The sequence below is a fragment of the Anolis carolinensis genome, chromosome 6 (genome assembly GCF_035594765.1).
Source record: "Anolis carolinensis isolate JA03-04 chromosome 6, rAnoCar3.1.pri, whole genome shotgun sequence".
Lineage (NCBI taxonomy): Eukaryota > Metazoa > Chordata > Lepidosauria > Squamata > Dactyloidae > Anolis > Anolis carolinensis.
Genome location: NC_085846.1, coordinates 43,582,008 through 43,602,758, shown reverse-complemented (window position 1 = coordinate 43,602,758; position 20,751 = coordinate 43,582,008). Strand labels below are relative to the sequence as shown.

Genomic DNA, 20,751 nt, shown 5'->3' with positions numbered 1-20,751 from the left:
TATCTCTGGAAAGTGCTGTATAGTGCTGGAGCGTGAAGAAACTGCTAACTGGTGATTTTCAAGCTACTGTCAATACTGTTTGTTTGGCTGGTTTCAGTCACAATTGAAATCCATTCCATATTTTATTTCAATAGTGTTACAGCTGTGGTGATCTCTCCTGCAAAGAAAGGAAAACAAGGGGGATAAAAAATACTGCAAAAATAGCATAAATGCTTTAAATTAATTACTAGGATTTAAGAATGACAAGGAACACTCACAGCAATAAATACAGACAAGACTATTTGAGTTAGAATCAAAGTAGGATATAATTTATCAGTCCTCAACACTATATTTGTAAAGGAATGTTTTGCTTTGGGTAGAGCAGATTGGCAAAAGGTAAATCACAGTCTTCTGGTTGGCTACTGAATCACTTCTCAGTAATACTATATCAAGCAGAGCGGTCACTAATCCAGCAAGGCACCTGTATACAGTATGCACTTTGGCAAGGATGCCTGCTCACAGTTATTTAAAGCTTTATCTAAGGGCCCTTCCACACAGTCCCTATATCTCAGGATCTAATCCCAGAATATCTGCTTATCCCAGGTTTTCTGGCAGTGCAGAATTACGCAAACTAGGAAAGTTTAATTTATTCTGGTTTTGCTGGTCATAAAAAAGGAGGAGCAAAGAATTATTCTGGAAAACGAAGCCTCTGCGCAAGCCATCAGAAATCCTATACAGCTGCCTCTCCTGGTTAGATTTCATCAAGCTTCCCAAATACACTTTAATACACATTGTTGCACTCAAGAAGATTAGAATTACTTGTGGTTGTTGTGGGTGATGAAATCCGAAATTCTGCACCCAACAATATACTTGGTGCCTTTCTGTGCTCTTTGTAGAAATCACAGAATAGCCTTAGTCCTAGCTGCTGCCCAAATCTCAAATGACAAGCACTTTCCTCACCTTATATGCACAGAATTCAACAAAACCATCTTGAATTTTTATCGCCAACACTTCCACATTACAGTTTGTTATTGGAGGGAATCTAATTATTTCACTAATGAACACATGTTAACAAGTTTTTCCATTATCAGAACACACAAGAGCAGTCTTGGTCCTCTGGTTAAATATTGAATATTTGATATTATTTCAAAAGATCACAAATGATTTTCGAGCTCTGGGAACAAAGCTAAAACTGTATAATGTACATGTGATCTTTTCATCCCTCCTCCCCGTTGTAGTACATGGCTCTACAAGGGCCGGAAAAATAGTACAGGTCAATAACTGGCTCAGAAAATGGTGTCAAGAGGAGCATTTTGGCTTCCTTGACCATGGTCTACTCTTCCAAGAGGATGGACTACTGGCAAGCGATGGGGTGCATCTCACACAAGTAGGAAAACATCTTTTTGCACACAGACTCACAAACCTCATCAGGCGCACTTTAAACTAAATCCACTGGGGGAGGGGAACAACAGCCTGGCGAACACTATATTACCCACGACCACAGGGAACCGCCGTAAGGCTAAACGGAGGGCTGCACAAACACAGCAAGGACCAAGTACAGAGAGCACAATAATCCCAAATAAACAGTTCGAGGGGAGGTCACAGGGGCTTACATGTCTTTACACTAATGCTCAGAGCATGGGAAATAAGCAAGACGAACTCCAACTCCTAGCACAGCACCACACATACGATGTCATAGGCATCACTGAAACCTGGTGGGATGACTCCCATCACTGGAATTTAACCATTGAGGGCTATAACCTCTTTCACAGAAATAGAACAAAGGGGAGAGGAGGGGGAGTAGCTTTATATGTCAAAAACAGTTACGTTGCAGAAGAAATGCAAGACTGTAATCCGGGAAACCAGCTTGAAAGCATCTGGATAAGAATCAAGGGAACCAGGACTCAAAAAGATCTTGTCGTGGGTGTCTACTACAGACCTCCGAGTCAGGATGAAGGACTTGATGAAGCCTTCTGTCAACAGCTGACCAAACAGGCACAAAGAAGAGATATAGTAGTCATGGGCGATTTCAATTATCCCGATATCTGCTGGAAAACAAACTCAGCCAAGAGTACAAAGTCCAACAAATTCCTCACTTGCCTTGCAGATAATTTTATGGTCCAGAAGGTAGAAGAGGCAACAAGGGGATCAGCAACTCTTGATCTAATCTTAACAAATGTGGAAGACCTGATCAATACAGTTGAAGTGGTTGGATCCTTAGGGGCAAGTGACCATGTGCTCCTGCAGTTTGCAATACAAAGGAATGCTGAAACTAAGACAAGTCAAACACGCATTCTGGACTTTAAGAGAGCTGACTTCCAAAAAATGAAGGAATTACTGAGCGGCATTCCATGGACGCCGATATTAAAAAACAAGGGAGTTAAGGATGGATGGGAGTTTTTCAAAAGTGAAATACTCAAGGCGCAAATGCAAACAGTGCCAACAAAGAAGAAAAATAAGACAAGTGCAAAGAAGCCAGAATGGATGTCCAAAGAACTTCTAACTGAGCTAAAGCTCAAAAGTGACATGCACAAGAAGTGGAAAAGGGGAGAAATCACCAAAGAAGAATTCAAACGTATAGCCAACTCCTGTAGGGAAAAGGTTCGCAAGGCTAAAGCGCAAAATGAGCTCAGGCTTGCCAGGGACATAAAAAACAACAAAAAAGGTTTTTTTGCTTATGTTGGTAGAAAAAGGAAGAAAAAGGAGGCGATAGGGCCACTGCAAGGAGTAGATGGGGTGATGGTGACAGGGGATAGGGAAAAGGCAGAACTGCTTAATGCCTTCTTTGCCTCGGTCTTCTCACAAAAAGAAAGCCATCTTCAACCTCAGCAACATGGAATGGACGAAGGATTGGGGGAAATCCAACCCCAAATAGGGAAACAAGTTGTCCAGGAACACTTGGCCACTCTAAACGAATTCAAGTCCCCAGGGCCAGATCAGCTACATCCAAGAGTATTGAAGGAACTAGCGGAAGTTATTTCAGAACCACTGGCAATCATCTTCGAGAGTTCTTGGAGAACAGGAGAAGTCCCAGCAGATTGGAGGAGGGCGAATGTGGTCCCTATCTTCAAGAAGGGAAAAAAGAACGACCCAAACAATTACCGTCCGGTCAGCCTCACATCAATACCAGGCAAGATTCTGGAAAAGATCATTAAGGAAGTGGTCTGCAAACACTTAGAAACAAATGCGGTCATTGCTAATAGTCAACACGGATTTACCAAAAACAAGTCATGCCAGACTAATCTGATCTCTTTTTTCGATAGAGTTACGAGTTGGGTCGATACAGGGAATGCCGTGGATGTAGCATATCTAGATTTCAGTAAGGCCTTCGACAAAGTCCCCCACGACCTTCTGGCAAACAAACTAGTAAAATGTGGGCTAGACAAAACTACGGTTAGGTGGATCTGTAATTGGCTAAGCGAACGAACCCAAAGGGTGCTCACCAATGCGTCGTCTTCATCATGGAAAGAAGTGACAAGTGGAGTGCCGCAGGGCTCCGTCCTGGGCCCGGTTCTGTTCAACATCTTTATTAACGACTTAGACGAAGGGTTAGAAAGCACGATCATCAAGTTTGCAGATGACACCAAACTTGGAGGGATAGCTAACACTCCAGAAGACAGGAGCAGAATTCAAAACGATCTTGACAGACTAGAGAGATGGGCCGAAACTAACAAAATGAAGTTCAACAGGGACAAATGCAAGATACTTCACTTCGGCAGAAAAAATGGAAATCAAAGATACAGAATGGGGGACGCCTGGCTTGACAGCAGTGTGTGCGAAAAAGATCTTGGAGTCCTCGTGGACAACAAGTTAAACATGAGCCTACAATGTGATGCGGCAGCTAAAAAAGCCAATGGGATTTTGGCCTGCATCAATAGGGGAATAACGTCTAGATCCAGGGAAGTCATGCTCCCCCTCTATTCTGCCTTGGTCAGACCACACCTGGAATACTGTGTCCAGTTTTGGGCACCGCAGATGAAGGGAGATGCTGACAAGCTGGAAAGCGTCCAGAGGAGGGCAACTAAAATGATTAAGGGTCTGGAGAACAAGCCCTATGAGGAGAGGCTTAAAGAGCTGGGCATGTTTAGCCTGCAGAAGAGAAGGCTGAGAGGAGACATGATAGCCATGTACAAATATGTGAGGGGAAGTCATAGGGAGGAGGGAGCAAGCTTATTTTCTGCTGCCCTGCAGACTAGGACACGGAACAATGGCTTCAAACTACAGGAAAGGAGATTCCACCTGAACATCAGGAAGAACTTCCTCACTGTGAGGGCTGTTCGGCAGTGGAACTCTCTACCCCGGGCCGTGGTGGAGGCTCCTTCTTTGGAGGCTTTTAAGCAGAGGCTGGATGGCCATCTGTCGGGGGTGCTTTGAATGCGATTTCCTGCTTCTTAGCGGGGGGTTGGACTAGATGGCCCTTGAGGTCTCTTCCAACTCTACTATTCTATGATTCTATGATTCTATGATATTATTTTGTTTATTCAAGCTAAAATTAATAAAATTAATATCAGGAAAGAATCTCCGGGAAATGACCAATAGCTCCTCTTTTTAAATCCTAACTAAAAACCTATTAATTTGGAGAAGAAAAAACATTTTGCTAGAGCTCTACTTTATGTATTCTAAGAGATAATCCACCTATCATTGTTCCCCAGACCACTCACTCACAGGGAATTTCTGTTCTTTGTCAGAACATATTTTCTCCACTGAGCAATAGCTTCTGTAGATATAACTATAATCTCACTTAAACACACTGAATGAATTTGGCAGCAATGTTGAAATATGACTTTGTGTTATGTGAATAAGCCTTAAGCCTACCCTACCTTTTTCACCTTAGATTTTCTCTCTTATGGTGAAAACATGAATTTAAGAGAGATAATGTGAGACAAAAGAAAGAAAGACTTCCCATAATTAATAAGGTTGATGTGGACCATGGTGATTCTGAAAATACACATATACAAAAATAAAAATCTTGGATCATTTTATACTTCACTGTTCTCATCTACTTTGAGGTTACATCTAGCTTACTGATTACACCATGTAACAAAATTTGAAAAAATTCTGTTCCTGGTTTGAAAGTGTTATTTCCTGTTTAATTGTGTGGGACTTACTTTGAAACAGTCATTATACTCCAGAAACTTTGATATGTGACTGTCACAAACTATGTTGAATTGGTTGTGACTATGAGATATTTATTGAAAAACTATAGCAAAATGTGCTGCAGGATGTCCTGCAGAAACAAAGTTTTTGCACTTCAATAAACTTTTCCATGTTTTTATGATAGAACCAATTAGGAAAAGACATTTATAATCCAGGAACAAAAATCATGTTACATAGTGTTTTTATGAGCCAAATCTACCCGTTGCATCTGTCAGTGCTTTGCTTGGTCGCTACAGGATTCCATATCAACTTTAAAAATAGTAATTTTTGAGCCCTTGCATATTCTCACAGGTCATGGTTACTTGATATAAGCCAGAGAACTGTGAGACTCTTGGCTTGTTTATGAGTAGGATGCTCATACGACTTGATCAACAGTTTTCTCAATGAACCATACAAAGATGTCAGAATCTTTGTTGTGGGGGGAAAATAGAGAGGGGAAGAAAATTTTGGGATGACCTACTACAATTCACAGGAAAATCAGCTAGAAATTACACCAGAAATACCACAACGTTGGTTCCAGTTGTGTTGTGTTGTGTGTGCTTGGTGAAGGCTGCCAGGGAAAACAAGGGTAAAAACAAATCCCACAATATTTGTTTACCTACTGTTACTGTGAGTGTGAGCAAGTGAAAGCAGTTCCCCGATTTAGCCTAGGCTTTAAAAATACAGAATACATTACTTTAGCATGAAATAATATAGAGAATAATGTCAAGCTTTTCAGAAGCTTCTAGTTATCTTTCTATCTAAACACCCTGAAACATTGCACTAGTTTTTCAGATGACACAAATACAGCTGGCTAGAGCCAAATCAATGGAATTCTGCCTAGCTCTGTGTCAACGTGCACATTTTCCATATTCAACATTTCTAAAATATAAAAATGATGTTCTTTTTACATACTGCATGATTGAGAATTGTGAATCAATTTTTAAAATATAAATAAGGAATTGAACATGGTTGTATTAGATTCAGATTTCATTTTATAAGCAAACTACTTTTTAATGACATTTGCTATCATTAATTTGGAATACTGGCATTCCCCGAGTTATAAACATCCAACTTACAAATGACTCATAGGGGTGAAACAACAGGCAGTGTCAGAAATCTACCCCTAAGGAAACGAAATTTACTTCTGAAAGAGTAAAAACTTTCACACCAATCCTTGTTTCCATAACAAGCCAATTTTTTCAAAATCCAATTACCATAAGGACAGAAAGGTGAAATCTTCTGAATAGGGGCACAGACAGCAAAACAAAACCACAGGAATTAACCCTTCCCTATGCTATCCAAGGAGTGTGAGTGTGTGTGTAGCTGGAGTTATGCTTACAAATGTACTGTTTCGACTTACATACAAATTCAACTTAAGAACAAACCTACAGACATCACAACCTCTGAGGATGCCTGCCATCGATGTGGGTGAAACATCAGAAGAGAATGCTTCTGGAATATGACCACACAGCCCGAAAAACTCACAGCCACCCAGTGATTCCAATCAAGAAAGTCTACAGAACATATCTTGTCTGTCACTTGGGGACCACCTGTATCATAAAATCAAAATAAAGGTGCTTAGTATGTTGCTGCTTTTTTTTACGATCTGTTTTTGTCTTTTAATTGTGGTAAAACTTTACTCTAGTTTCTGACCTCATTCATAGGAAATACTGCCAATTTGTCCAGCATCACCACAAAGGAGGACTGAAACAATGTCCCAGCAGCAAGGATTGGAGAGGCAAAGAAAGCTGATGACAGATGCTTCTGTCCTGAAAAAGCCTGGAGTGCTGACCCTGCTGTACAATGCATAAGAAAAAGGACAGGATGTTGCTCTACCACAGAAGCAGCCAACTGAATGCATCAGCAGGGAATAAGCATGTACGGAATAAGAATATGCTACAAATCAAGAAATACATTACCACTATGTTTGACAGTACTGAAATATCATAAACTTGCTTTAATATTGCCTTCCAATGGTAATCTATTCCTAACCACAGTGGTTAATAACATTGCTGATATACACACAAAGCTGCAGGAGAATGCACTTTCAGACAGACACAGAATAGGTGTCCTTGGCTGACACAGAGCATGCCACTTCCAGGCACTAGAGAGAGAGAGATGCAAAGGAATCAAAACACGGTCTTCACCAGTAGAGTACATTTACCAGTTGAAGGGACTACCAATCCAAATACATAGATGAACTGAGATGGCTAAGCGATTTCTCCAACCTAGGCTGTCAAATGGCACAAAGTAGATCTGTGGGAAAAATGTACTTCCAAAAATAGATGAGGCATTTGTTAAGAATATTTGGAAAGCTATAAAAACAGACAGAGGCTATTCCCATTTTTTGGTCATGTGAGAATCAGGAAAAAGGGGAAATAAAAGATAGGTAGTAACATTTTAAATCCATTAGCAACAGAAAAGGAACTTCCTTTGAGATTCAAGCTACTCTTATCCTGTGAAAAGCTAACTACACAGAGAACACTGAACTTCTCAATGTGTTTGCTTACTGCAAACTAAACTAAACACGACAACATTGCTACAAGAATATTTTACAAGCATTCCTTCAATCCATAAAGTTGCCAAATGATAATGGCCACAAAGTATACAGGACACACCAATGGGCATATGCTTATTTTTAATTTTTTTAAAAAAAAACAGCATTCTGAGCAGCTGACCATATTCATATGATGCAGTCTTAAAAACAAAAAAGCAGCACTAAAGTCCTATGAGCAGGATCAGTTCTCCAGGCCTTTTCAGAAAAGAAGCATCTGTCATCAGCTTTCTTCACCTTTCCAATGCTTGCTGCTGGGATACTATTTCAGCCCTCCTTTGTGTGGGTGCTGGACAAATTGGGGTTATTTCCTATGAGTGAGGACAGAATGATAAGGAAGAGGGAAGCACGTAACAGACTCAAGCAGTAGTGTAACATATACACCAATTACCAAAATCTTGAGCGAATGGTCTTCAAAGCAAAAGGAATTCTACAAATCAAGGTACCACCACAGAAAAGGCCCTCTCCCATGTCCTCCCACAATGTATTTTCTTGCTGATGGAACATAGATGAGGGTCACTCAATAGATCTTAATTCCTAGGCAGGCACCTTGTGTTCAATAAACAGTTGATAAGAACTGAAAAGGGAGAAAAAGCTGGCCTGGTGAGCTTTTGTGGTAAAGGCCAAACAAGAAGAACTGTCCTCCTTTGATGCTTCTACACTATAGAAGTAATGCATCACCACTCTTTGGCAAGGAAGTCTAAAGACCTTGTAAAAATATTTTTCCCATGATTTGATAGGACTGAGTCATGGCAGATAAAGTGGTATTAAATTGCATAAATTCTCTAATATAGATGCATCCCAAATTTCAAATATACTCGAGTATAATCCGACCTGAATATAAGCCGAGGCATCTAAATTTATCACAAAACTGGGAAAACCTATTGACTCGAGTATAAGATGAGGGTGGGAAATACAGCTGCTACTGGCAAATTTCAAAAATAAAAATAAATATAGATATTAATAAAATTACATTATTTGAGGCATCAATAGGTTAAATGTTTTTGAATGTTTAATTGTGATTTATGATAATAATAATAAGACTTTAATAAGATAAGACTGTCTAAGTCTGATTACCTATATACTTAAGTATGAGCCGACCCGAACATAAGCCAGCCAGGAACCTCACTAGAGTATAAGCTAAGGGGAGCTTTTTCAGCCCTAAAAAAGGGCTGAAAAACTAGGCTTATACTAGAGTATATACAGTAAGTAAGACCAGGTATCACTGCATAAAAGAAATGGTTTGCATGCAAAGGCTCTCTGTTTAAAGCTTCTGGCATTTTTCTCTATGATCCTGGAAAGTTACTGCCACAAAGGAGAGAAAATTGAGCTGCGCCAATTTTCTAAAGGAACCTAAATGTCCTAAAGGCAACAGATCCTGTCTGTTGGAAGCTTAGCAGCCAGTCCTGGTTAATACTTGGATGATAAACCCTCAATTAATACTAGGATGCTGTATGCTAGATTTCAGAAGAAGGAACTAGCAAAATCACCTCTGAATATTCTTTGCCTAAGAAAATCCTATGAAATTCATGGGGCCACTATAGGTTGACAGGTGTGCACATCCATATCAGATAATAATATTGGCAAAAGATTTAAAAATTACTTTTTCAAATAACCCAGGCATCAAGTTAGTTAAACTTACTTTAAAAAGGATGTATACTTTTGAAGCTACAGTTCCGTGCATGCTTATATGAGAATAAACACCACTAAGCAGAAGCTTTATACCTCTAGTAAACAAGGTATTTCCAACTCTAAATCTAGGCCCAAAGGAAATTGATCCAGATAATCACTTTTATCCATTAGTACTAGGAGCTGGCTGGCAACCATTTACTCCAACAGCTTAACCCTCCACTTGTAAAGAAATCAAACATCATTTGCAACTAGCCTCTTAAGTCAAAACATATTTATGACATTCTGAAACAAACTAGCCAGTTCTTGGCAGGTTATGTTTTTGAGGCATCTAAGTCAAGTCAAATGTAAGTGATTTTCTCTTGAAAGTGTTTAGCAAATCTCATGATCTCTGAAGTGCTTCCAACTAAACAAGTATTCGAATACCCTTTAAATGCTTCAAAATGCAACTCACATCAATTCAAGTTATCTTAACCATTTGCTAAGGATATGGGCTTTCCATATGAAGATAAATCAGGTTGTCCATCTATGGCTTACAGAATAACTGAGTTAGGCCTTCTTTACTGCCACAACCTTTTTTAAAAAATGTGTGCTAATACAGTAGAGTATCACTTATCCAACACTCGCTTATCCAACATTCTGGATTATCCAACACATTTTTGTAGTCAATGTTTTCAATATATCCTGATACTTTGGTGCTAAATTCATAAATACAGTAATTACTACATAGCATTACTGCGTACTGAACTACTTTTTCTGCCAAATTTTTGTCTAACATGATGTTTTGGTGCTTCATTTGTAAAATCATAACCTAATTTGATGTTTAATAGGCTTTTCCTTAATGCCTCCTTATTATCCAACATATTCGCTTATCCAACATTCTGCCGGCCCATTTAGGTTGGATAAGTGAGACTCTACTGTATATTACAATCAGATATTAAAAGGTTAATTATCATCATTTAGAACTGGAAGACTGTTGTTGGTACGAGTCTTCAAGTTTAATTCTAACTTATGGCAAACAGAAAACAAGCCTGTTGTAACATTTTCTTGGCACCATTTGTTCAAAGGAGGCTTGCCCCTGCCTTCTTCTAACGTTGAGAGAGTGTGGTTTACCCAAGGAACCCCAGCTGCCTTCCGTGGCTGAGCAGGGATTTGAATGCTGGTTTCTCAATCTCCTAGCATAACACTCAAACCATTGCAGCATGTTGGCTCTCTAAGACCAATTAGGAGTCTAAATAAAACAACAGACTGTAACCAACTACAGTATGTACCTGCAATTGCTCATGTTCAAGACCACTATCATATTGCAAAAGTGCACCAAAAATTCAGAAGAAAATCAGCATGTGCATTCATCATCATTTACAGATTATAGCGAAGTCTTTGGCTGTACAGATCATGAAAAACTATGTGGCGATTTTTAAAGAAATGGGTGTACTAAGGATATGATTATCCTAATCTGTAACCTGGACTCAGAAGAAGCCACTACCATGACAGAATATGAAGAGACATATGTACAAGTTTGTTTAACTTGTACATAAAAGTGGATACAACTTTTAAAGCAAAGATGAGAAAACTGGATGAAGGAACATCATCAATTTAAGATATGCACGATATCATACTACTAGTATAGAAGACTGGGAATGACTGCTGAAGAAAGTAAAAGGTGAAAGTGTAAAGGCAGGTTATAGATGAACATTTTTGTTCATTTCAGTTGAAATAATAACCACAAATGATCTACACAGCTTTAAGTAGATAATAAAGATATTGAAATAGTTATTTTCTGTACCTTTGTTCACTCATAAATTAAAATGGAGACCGTAATCTAAAGTCAATAAGGGGTACATTATCTGTCAGGGTTTAATGCTATGGAATCATGGGACATTTAGTTTTAGACAGTCTTTAGACTTTTTTGGCAAAACATTCTGGCGCCTTACCAAACTACAAAAAGGAATGAGCAAGGATGTACCGAGGACTGACCTTGCACCTTGGAGGAGTCACCCACAATCAAGTTTCAAAGATTAGATAGAATTCCCTTTAAAATTCGAGGTAATGAAACAAGTTCAGGTCTCTGCTATGTAAATGCCTACTGGTAATTGCATTCAAAACTGGTGAAACGGGTGCCCTTTCAGATGTTTTGGACAAAAGTTCCACAGTTTGTTTCCAGGACACTTGCTATGTTTATGTTGCTATGTTTATACGATTATGATTTATGGAAGTTGTGATCAAATCATATCAAAAGATGATTTTATGAAATCAGAAGCTAAATCTGTGGTCATATTACTGAATAATGTGAGCCATTATGGTTGAATGATTTCTGCCTGTGTGATCTAGTATAGTGCTATTTCTGCACATTTGAAGATTTCAAATGCAACAGACAGTAAAGTCAACTACATGACTGATGGAAATATAAAAAAGAGAGTTAAGATTATGCTCTGTTTGAGAGGATCTGAGGAGCCCTGAACAAGGTAAAAGACAATCTGTCTCTTATTTTGGGTCAGATTTTACAAACGCATTCTTGTTGCTATTGTGTGACTTCAAGTCATTTCCACCTTAATGGCAACCCTAAAGCAACCTTCATGATGTGGCCACATCATGAGAAGACAGGAAAGCTGGGAGAAGACAATGATGTTGGGAAAAATGGAAGAAAAAAGGAAGAGGGGCAGACCAAGGACAAGATAGATGGATGGTAACCCTGAAGTGACTGGCTTGACCTTGAAGGAGCTGGGGATGGCAACCGTCTGGCGTAGGCTGGCCCATGAGGTCAAGAAGAGTCGAAGCAACTGAACAAATAAACAACGACAAAGCAACCCTATCACAGGAATGTCTTGGCAAGATTTGTTCAGAGATAGATTGCCTCTGTCTTTCTTTGAGGATGAGAGAAAACTGGTAGGTTTCCATGGCCGAACAAGGATTCAGATCTTAAATTCAAACCGCAATGTCACACTGGCTCTCAAATGCTTACATCAAAGTAAAAAACAGGTGTATCATTAGCAAGTGGATGTAAAGAACCCAGGTATAAATAAAGGTTTGTGTCCAGATGCGTGGACAATTTATATTATTATAGCAGTTTCATAAGTATTGAGTGTTTTTTTGCAAAGGGATACTATAATCACAACCAACTTACTGCAAATCAAATTTTGCTTCACTTTTAAAATAAAAAAACCTATTCCTTCCTAGACAAATTATGCTGATGAGACTTTTGAATACAATTTAGAATCATAGAATAGTAGAGTTGGAAGAGACCTCATGGGCCATCTAGTCCAACCCCCCGCTAACAAAGGCAAAATATTTTCAACAGTTAAACTTAAAACAATCACAAGGAAGCTTAAATCTAGGCAAATGTTGTATGACTGCAGTGTCTTACACGTGATGACTTTGCAGCTAATTTAAAAGGCATCTGCAAAATGTATCAAGTATTTCCATTACTTTAATACATAAGACTTACCCATGTCTCAACACTCCCCATTACTATCACAGCCACCCAGTTTATGGGAAGCCTCTAAAAAGTCATGACAACTCCCAAAGCTATGTCTTTCAGCTACTGCTTGAGTCTTTAGGTGTTTGGCATAGAATTGTTACCAACTTTGCCAATCCTGTAATTTCCATCTTCAGTTTATTTATTTCCTACTGCATTTGATAAAGATGTTTCCTACATCTCCAGGAAAACAATCTTATCTCTCATAGATTCTCATAGATTTTCCTTTTTTTTTTCTCTGTGCTTCATCATCTCTAACTCCTAGTGTGTGCAGTACACTCCCATAATTACCAGCCATTGCAGCAACAACTTTTTGCTCTCAATATTCTACACCCTCATGAAATATGCTAATGATTGCCTGTCACATCCAAAGGTCTCTACTCAGTCTTTATACTCATGAAATAATACACCATTTTCTTTTGTGTGACTCATCCAGGTTTCCATGGTTCTGTCCTCAGCAGCTTCTCCTATTTGTCCAACTGTTCATCCAGCTTTTCTACCAACAGCTATAAACCCTTTTCTCCCTCTTCATTAGATTTGACCCCAGACCTTCACTATCATCTCTATGCACAGTATGTGCCAACTGCACATATACCATAGCACTCAACATCACTAATAAGCTTACAGCATACATTTTTCCCTTAGAAGTGCTCACTTTCTCCCACATCTCAACTATGAGTTCTACATTTCTACTTAGCTATTTATATTTCTGCCTCAAAGATTGTTCTCACCTCTTCTCCCAAATCTTTCACTTCTCATGTCCTTCCCAAGCCTATAAATAACAACATTATCAATTCCTCAGCAATTCCCTTTCCATTGCTCTGGGCACATTCAACCCGGTGCTATGCCACAACAATTCTCCAAAAATAAGTCTTTTTCACTTTGCCTACAGATGAACAGAATGTGACCCGCTGGTAATCGGCTGAAGTCATTAGTGTCAGCAGAAAAAATTGTGGTATCATACACGGGGTAGAGTTTACCTCTAGATAAGCAAGTTGCTAACACTGTTGGCAAAAAGCAATGCCCATTTTTTAAAGAATGCCCTTGAAAGTTGCAGAATGAAGTTTAAAAGCCACATCTGGCTAATGGGCTACATTTTATTCATCTCTGAACTGCCCTGAAGAAAACTGAAGAATGCCTTTGGACTTTTGAAAAGTGTCCCTGCTTCATGGAAAAATAGGAAAGCAGTGAGGCAATTACTGCAACCTTCTCTCTTCTTGGTCTTGAAATATTGCATATCAGTTGTTTCATTTCTGTCCACAACTTTCATTGCTGTGATCTTCTCAAATACTAATTTTCAGCTTAAAGACATAGCACAAACTCAACGTCCTTGACTTCAAAGATCTTCTCCATACCTCCCCTCCTTCCAGGATTCAATCTATGATTTTTATTACTATAAACTAGTAACTCATTTTTTTAATCCAAAGCAATTTTGATGGGTTCTCAAAATCTACCATCCTAAAATGCCTCTATTTCTCTTTTTCACCTAACACATGTCCATCTTTTCTCCATTGTTGCCTCGATTTAGTACTGATTCCTTCAATATCTAAGTCATGCTTTCTGTTTCTATTCAAAACTCTTCCCAAACATAACTGACGTCTTTGGTATACAAAATATTTCATCTTAATTCCCTATTACACGAATGCTAACTATTTGCAGCTGAACTGAACATCTATCTACCCTCTACTCCACCACCACCCATTTCTTATTTGCATGTTCTATTTGCTACCTCCAATTTCAAATTTTAGATTGTACATTATTCCTGGTGTGAATCTATGTTTCTTTTGCTGTGACACTGTTGCAGAAGTATGTGATATACTGTATATAATTCACATAACATTATACTGTGTTTCCAGACTTACCTCCACAAAAGCCAACAGGCTATGGAAATCTCAAAAGAATTAATGGTACAGGAATTTCAATTCATAAATGGTCCCTGTCACTTGATCTTTATAACCACCTACTCACAAAATGAGACTCGTCATGCACAGCACAGGCCAATGTAAAGAGTGATGTAAATGTAAAGAGAAAATGATATGGCTGGATCACTATATGTTAGAGTCAATTTGAAGGCACATAACAACAATAGGTTCATAACTAGATATGGCAATGGAGTGAGCCAGCATGGTGTAATGGTTTGACTGCTAGATTAGGACTCTGGAAAACCAGCATTCACACCCTTTCTCAGCCATGAAAGTCCTTGGGTGTTCTTGGGTAAACCATATCCCCTAAACCACAGAGAAAAGGAATGGCAAATTTATCTGATTAAGACTTGCTAGGAAAACTCCATGTTAGTTTCACCTTGAGGTTGCCAGAAGTCAGAAATGACTTGAAGGCACAAAACAACAAGGGTCAATGGAAAAACTATACTTGAACTTCCAGACTAATCTCCCTTTCATTTCTCCCTTGCCTTTTGTGTTATATTGGGTTAAGACTTGACTTTTAAATACTTTGCAAAACATTTTAATACTTTGTAAAGCACTGAATCTTAAGCATGATTCCAATTAATAAAAATATCTAAATTAAGAAGATATTAAGCACCTGCCAATACTCAATGGATTTTTTTTTCTCTCAAAAGAGAAGACAAGAAGAGAAACCTCTTTATTATTAAAGAGAAATATACTGGAAGGAATTCCAGAAATTTGAAAAAGTTAAATGTTTTATGCCATCCAAATGCAAATTAAGAGTTAACACTTACAAAACAATTTACCCTTCTGACCACCCAAACAGTCTATCTGAGAAATGAGAATATCAGTGAGTGACGGTGAAGGATTGAGCAGGATGCTTGCACAGCCAAGTTTGTAGTCCAAAGGAACTGCAATCTGTTTTCAGCCAATGGCAAAATACTCTACACAAAAGGAACTAAGAAACTACAAAGGGAATGCTAATGAGTTATCCTTAAATTTCCTTTGGCAAATACGGGCAAACCCTGCTGAACTATAGTGCTTGTTTACATGTGGCAGATTAATTGCTGCCTGCCCTCTGCCAGCCTTTAAGAGAGATTCATTCCAGAACACATATACAGAAGCTCCATGCTGGAGGATCTTGACCCCTACAATATGGGTCAGAAGGCACTTGCCCTTAAAGGACACTGAATTTTACCCAAAGATAATTGTGCAGCATTCAGATACTTTGATATTCATTAGAGATTAACTATCCAGAGACAAGCATATCAAACCAGTAAATGTTTTCCTTGTTTTTCATCTCATTGTAATCACTGGTATGTCGTGCAAAACAGCACTGAAAACATTTTTATCGCTTATGAGCCAGAAGGCAAATGATGAAAAACCAAATCCAAAAGAACTGCAGGATTTCCCTTCTCTGTGTTTCCCTGTCCTATAAAAGAATCAAAGTGAGCTCTAACAAAGTTATACTTCATATCTGAAAATATGTTCAGGTTTAGTAAAGAGCAGCAGATTTGGCAGCAAGCTGTGTGTAATTTGTCATTGGTTTACAATTTTAGACTAATATTACTTATGAAACACATCTTGCTAACGATATTCTTGAACTATCAGGCAATCAAAGTTGGCTTGTAATAGCAGACATAAACATGTCAGTTAAAACTTTTTCCTCCTCCAAAAGGTCATAGTCACAAAAGGATTTAAAGTTTAACTGATCTTATCATTGCAGGCAGGATAATTAAAATAGTGCTATGCAAAACTGCATCCCTATATGGTTCTAAAATTCTATGTAGAAAAGTTCTAATAGGTATGATGGAAGATTTAACCTCCATAAAGTAAATAATGTCCTTACAATTTTAAAATAAATATCAGTTACATAAAGGGGTCACTTCACATACCAAAACCCAGTTTTCCTACACATCCTTATATAGCTTGGTTAATAGCATGCCATCTTGAAGGAGAAACACTGTATGTTGTTTTTCAAAAAACCATCCACTACCTTCAGCTACAAAACCACTTAGAAGAATGCCTACGTTAGTTAGCTTATACTGCCTAGGCTTTTGCAATTTTCCATTTAATAACTGGATCAGCATTCCCTTTTAATAAGCATACTCCTATATTCTGAATGAAAAAGAGTATCTGCCTCAACATGGCAGACACACTATATTACACACATTTATATTCTACTAGAATAAACAAACACCACTATATACCACAAAAACAACACTGTTTGAATTTAAATTAGTCTGTCAGTTTAAAACACAGGATCATGTTTCTTCCTTGAAACTCCATTTCTTTCTTGCAATTGTGACTTTAAAATGCTTTTCACAAGAAAGAGATAAACCAACTCACATGGTACAAATGGCAATTATCCATATTCAAGCCTTTCATTTCCCCCCACCTCTACACACAAGACATGAACATGTTTTTCAAAGTTTCATGAAGAAACAAAAACATTTTAAAACTCACTCAGTCCTTCAAGGCTGTTTCAAACAGAAGCTAAGTTAATTCTTTGAGCAGCCCTGCCTTGTAGGTCACAAATACATTCCTAATGTCTAAAATAGATGCCCTATCATATTCAGCAGTCACACCTCAAGAGCAGAGATCATAAGCAAAATGAACTGCTCCACAACTTACAGAGTAACCTTCGGTTAAAACCCACAGGCATAACTGCTGGGGAAGACAACACTCACAAGCATCAACCAGAAGTTTATACTCAAGGTGAAAAGATGCCTCGTCTTAACAAGTCACTCTGATGAGGGTGGATACAAAATACAGCACAGCGTCATGTTTACACTATTTAAACCAATCCAAATGAAGCTAATTTTAAAAGGAGTGCTTAAGAGTCCATCCCCGTTCCCAAAGCATGAATACAAAAGATTATTATGCTTCCCAGTATGGTTTTTTTTGTCTTAGTGTTTTCATAAACACTAAGAACCTAATGCTTGGGACAATTCATCCTAAATTACATTAATTTTAGACAATAAACTAAACATTCTCAGTTTAAAAGGTTAAAAAACTAAACAAAATATGAAAGGTTACCTGAAAAATACCAGATTCCATTTCAACTTGAAAGCTAAGCAGAATCAGCCATGTTTAATATTTGAATGGGAGACTACCAGCAAATAACAGGTGCTATAGGCTATTTCAAAGGATGGAATTGGCAAAACCATCTTTTGAATGTTCCTTAGTTAAGAAAATTATATGAAATTTTCTAGGGTCACCGTGGGTTCATAGGTGACTTAAATGTACATACACATACAGAAGAAGATTTATATCTTAGCATAAAGTCCAGATACATATGTTACAAACATAAATCATCAATCTTTATTATGGTATATGACCAGCACAATAAAAAGGAACAACATGTAATAATTTCCAACACTAACTGAAATAGTGAACAAAGTTTCGTTGATTGTCCAGTTAACTGTTTTCCAAATAGAGTATGTTAAACTCCATTAAGTCAACAGGGGAGTTGAAATGCATTACAATCATTCTCTCTTTTGTTAAATTAAATTCCTGTTTACCATTTGGTGCAGTATTGTTATAAGCAAGACTCCGCAATTTCAGGAAACTGGCTGCTCTCAAGTTAGTTTGGATCTCACAGTGTGAAATCTATTTAGCCTGTCAAATATGAAGCTAATGTTTTAAGAAAAATACTGCATGTCATAACATGACTTAAACTGTAATGCTTTCCACATCCAAATTTAGCATGACAAACCTAGAGGACACACAGTATTGCAAGTCAGAGCATATTTGTAGCTGAGGCAGAAACAACAACAGCCAAACCTTTGTTCTTTTTGGTTTTAGTCCAAATGTGTCCATGACTGGGATGTTTCAGCTGCAGCAGCAAACTGAAACAAAATTTAAAGACAATTCTTATTCAAGTATAAGATTCCTATAGAATATGTGTTCCCACCTAGCATAACCATTTTTTTGTGTGTGTCAGGAGTGGCTTGAGAAACTGCGAATTGCTTCTGGTGTGAGAAAATTGGCCGTCTGCAAGGACATTGCCCAGGGGATACCCGGATGTTTTTGATGTTTTTACCATCCTTATGGGTGGCTTCTCTTATGTCCCTGCATGGAGCTCGAGCTGATAGAAGGAGCTCATCCACGTTCTCCCTGGGTTGGATTCTAACCGGCAAGCTTCAGGTCAGCAACCCAATCTTCAAGTCATCAGTCCTGCCAGCACAGGAGTTTAATCCACTGCGCCACTGAGAGCTCCATCACAACCATATAATCATCAGTCTTGTAGAGGTGGGGCCTACTTTTAACTCATGTACAACATTGGAACTTCATATAAACGAGTCTCTCTGTTGTTACTTCTCCCTGTTGAAAAGGTGTCTATATCCTTTATATTTTCTACGGACTCTACCTTGTGCAGCTAGTTGATAATTAAAATGCATGTAACCTGAAATACAACAATCTCTCTTACAACACTACATTGAATTCTGGGATTTGCTGCTGCAATGGCCAAGTGTAATCTATGTCAGAAGCATTATATTGACTACCTTCTGTGCCTCGTGATACTGGAGGGGATACCAAGATATACATTAGGAATTATACAGGCAGTCTCCAAGTTACGAGCAAGATAGGTTCTGTAGATTTGTTCTTAAGTTGAATTTGTATGTAAGTCAGAAGATTAACATTTTTAAGTGTAACTCTAGCCATATCTATCTATCTATCTATCTATCTATCTATCTACCTACCTACCTACCTATCTATCTATCTATCTATCCATCCATCCATCAATCTATCCATCCATGTATCTATACATGCTTTGGATAACACTAGGAAAGGTTAACATCCCTGTGGTGTTTGTTTTGCTGTCTGTGTCCCCATTCAGAAGATTCCACCTCCCTTTCTGTTCCTGTGAAAATTGGATTTTGAAAATATTGGCTTGCTGTGGATTGGTGAGAAAGCTTCAGTGGAGACACCTTTTCTCCATGATAACTCTTTCAGGAGTGAATTTCCTTTCCTAATGGTAGATATCTCTCACTGCCTGTAGTCTCACCTCTGTTTGCAATGATGAGTCAATTCAATTCATATGTAGGTCGGATGTTTGTAACTCAGGGATTGCCTGTACTTGAAGACAAATATCTGTTTGTGTTATGTGCCTTCAAGTTGTATGTTGACTTACGGCAACCCATGAATTTTATAAAACTTTTCAAGCAAACAATAGTCAAGTTTTTCCCGTTCCTGTTTTTGAAATATAGCCTACAACATCTGGTATCCACTGGCAGTCTCCCATCCAAGTACTAATCACGGCTGACTCTACTTAGCTTCCAAGACCTAAGGCCCTATTCTAGATGAATACTTCTCTTAAAAAATAAGCAGGGCTGTCTGCAAACTCTGCCTTAGTAGTATTAAAACTAACCAGTTGAACATCAAAGCTTCATAATATAAAGGTATTTTTGACTGAGCAGTAGTTTACCATGCTGATTGTTTTACAGACCTTGGTCTTGAAACTGCCAAAGGTCAAAAACAATTCTTTAGCCTTCTATTACCGACATTAAATCCTTAATGAAATCATCCTTCCATTTAAAGAGTGAGAATGATCTGTCCTGATTCTAAATTCCCACAAGCTTCAACTCACTCATCTGGTTATTAAATCCAGCGATTGAACCAACAATCACAAGACTATATAACTATGGGGAAGAAAAACATATCTTTGGTTAGAGAGGATATGTTTAATTCTAACCAAACAAGACAACTTCTAGCCACATGAATCTGCTTAGTCCTTTAATAGTAGTATTGTGGGAAGATCTAAATAAGTTCCCACAGTAAACAGATATCAAGAGTTAGTTTTATCCTTAAAATTACTACATGCACAGGCAAAATAAAAAGAAATGTTTATATCAAAGGACAATGAATGGAAATATTTCAGAAGTTTGTCATTGTCACAGACACAAAGACGTGGGAAAGTACCTATAACAAACCTGCAGGAACTTTCCAGTTATACTCCATAAAACAAGTTCACCACTGTGGGATACAGGAAAGGGGTGGGGTGGGGGCAAATTGTGATAATCTCCAGCAGATGCTTTATCAAAATGTATACATAAAATATCTACTTA

At 38.2% G+C, this 20,751-nt stretch overlaps 1 protein-coding gene across 1 annotated transcript in view; it reads right to left on the bottom strand.

The window, feature by feature from the left end:
* Positions 1 to 21: 21 nt before the first annotated feature.
* The window catches only part of smim19 (small integral membrane protein 19), a 62,500-nt gene continuing 41,770 nt past the window's right edge, over positions 22 to 20,751 (bottom strand). Inside the window, exon 4 of the transcript XR_009999754.1 lies at positions 22 to 157. The gene's annotated coding sequence lies outside the window, so the exon portion shown is untranslated. The remainder of the gene's footprint in view (positions 158 to 20,751) is intronic.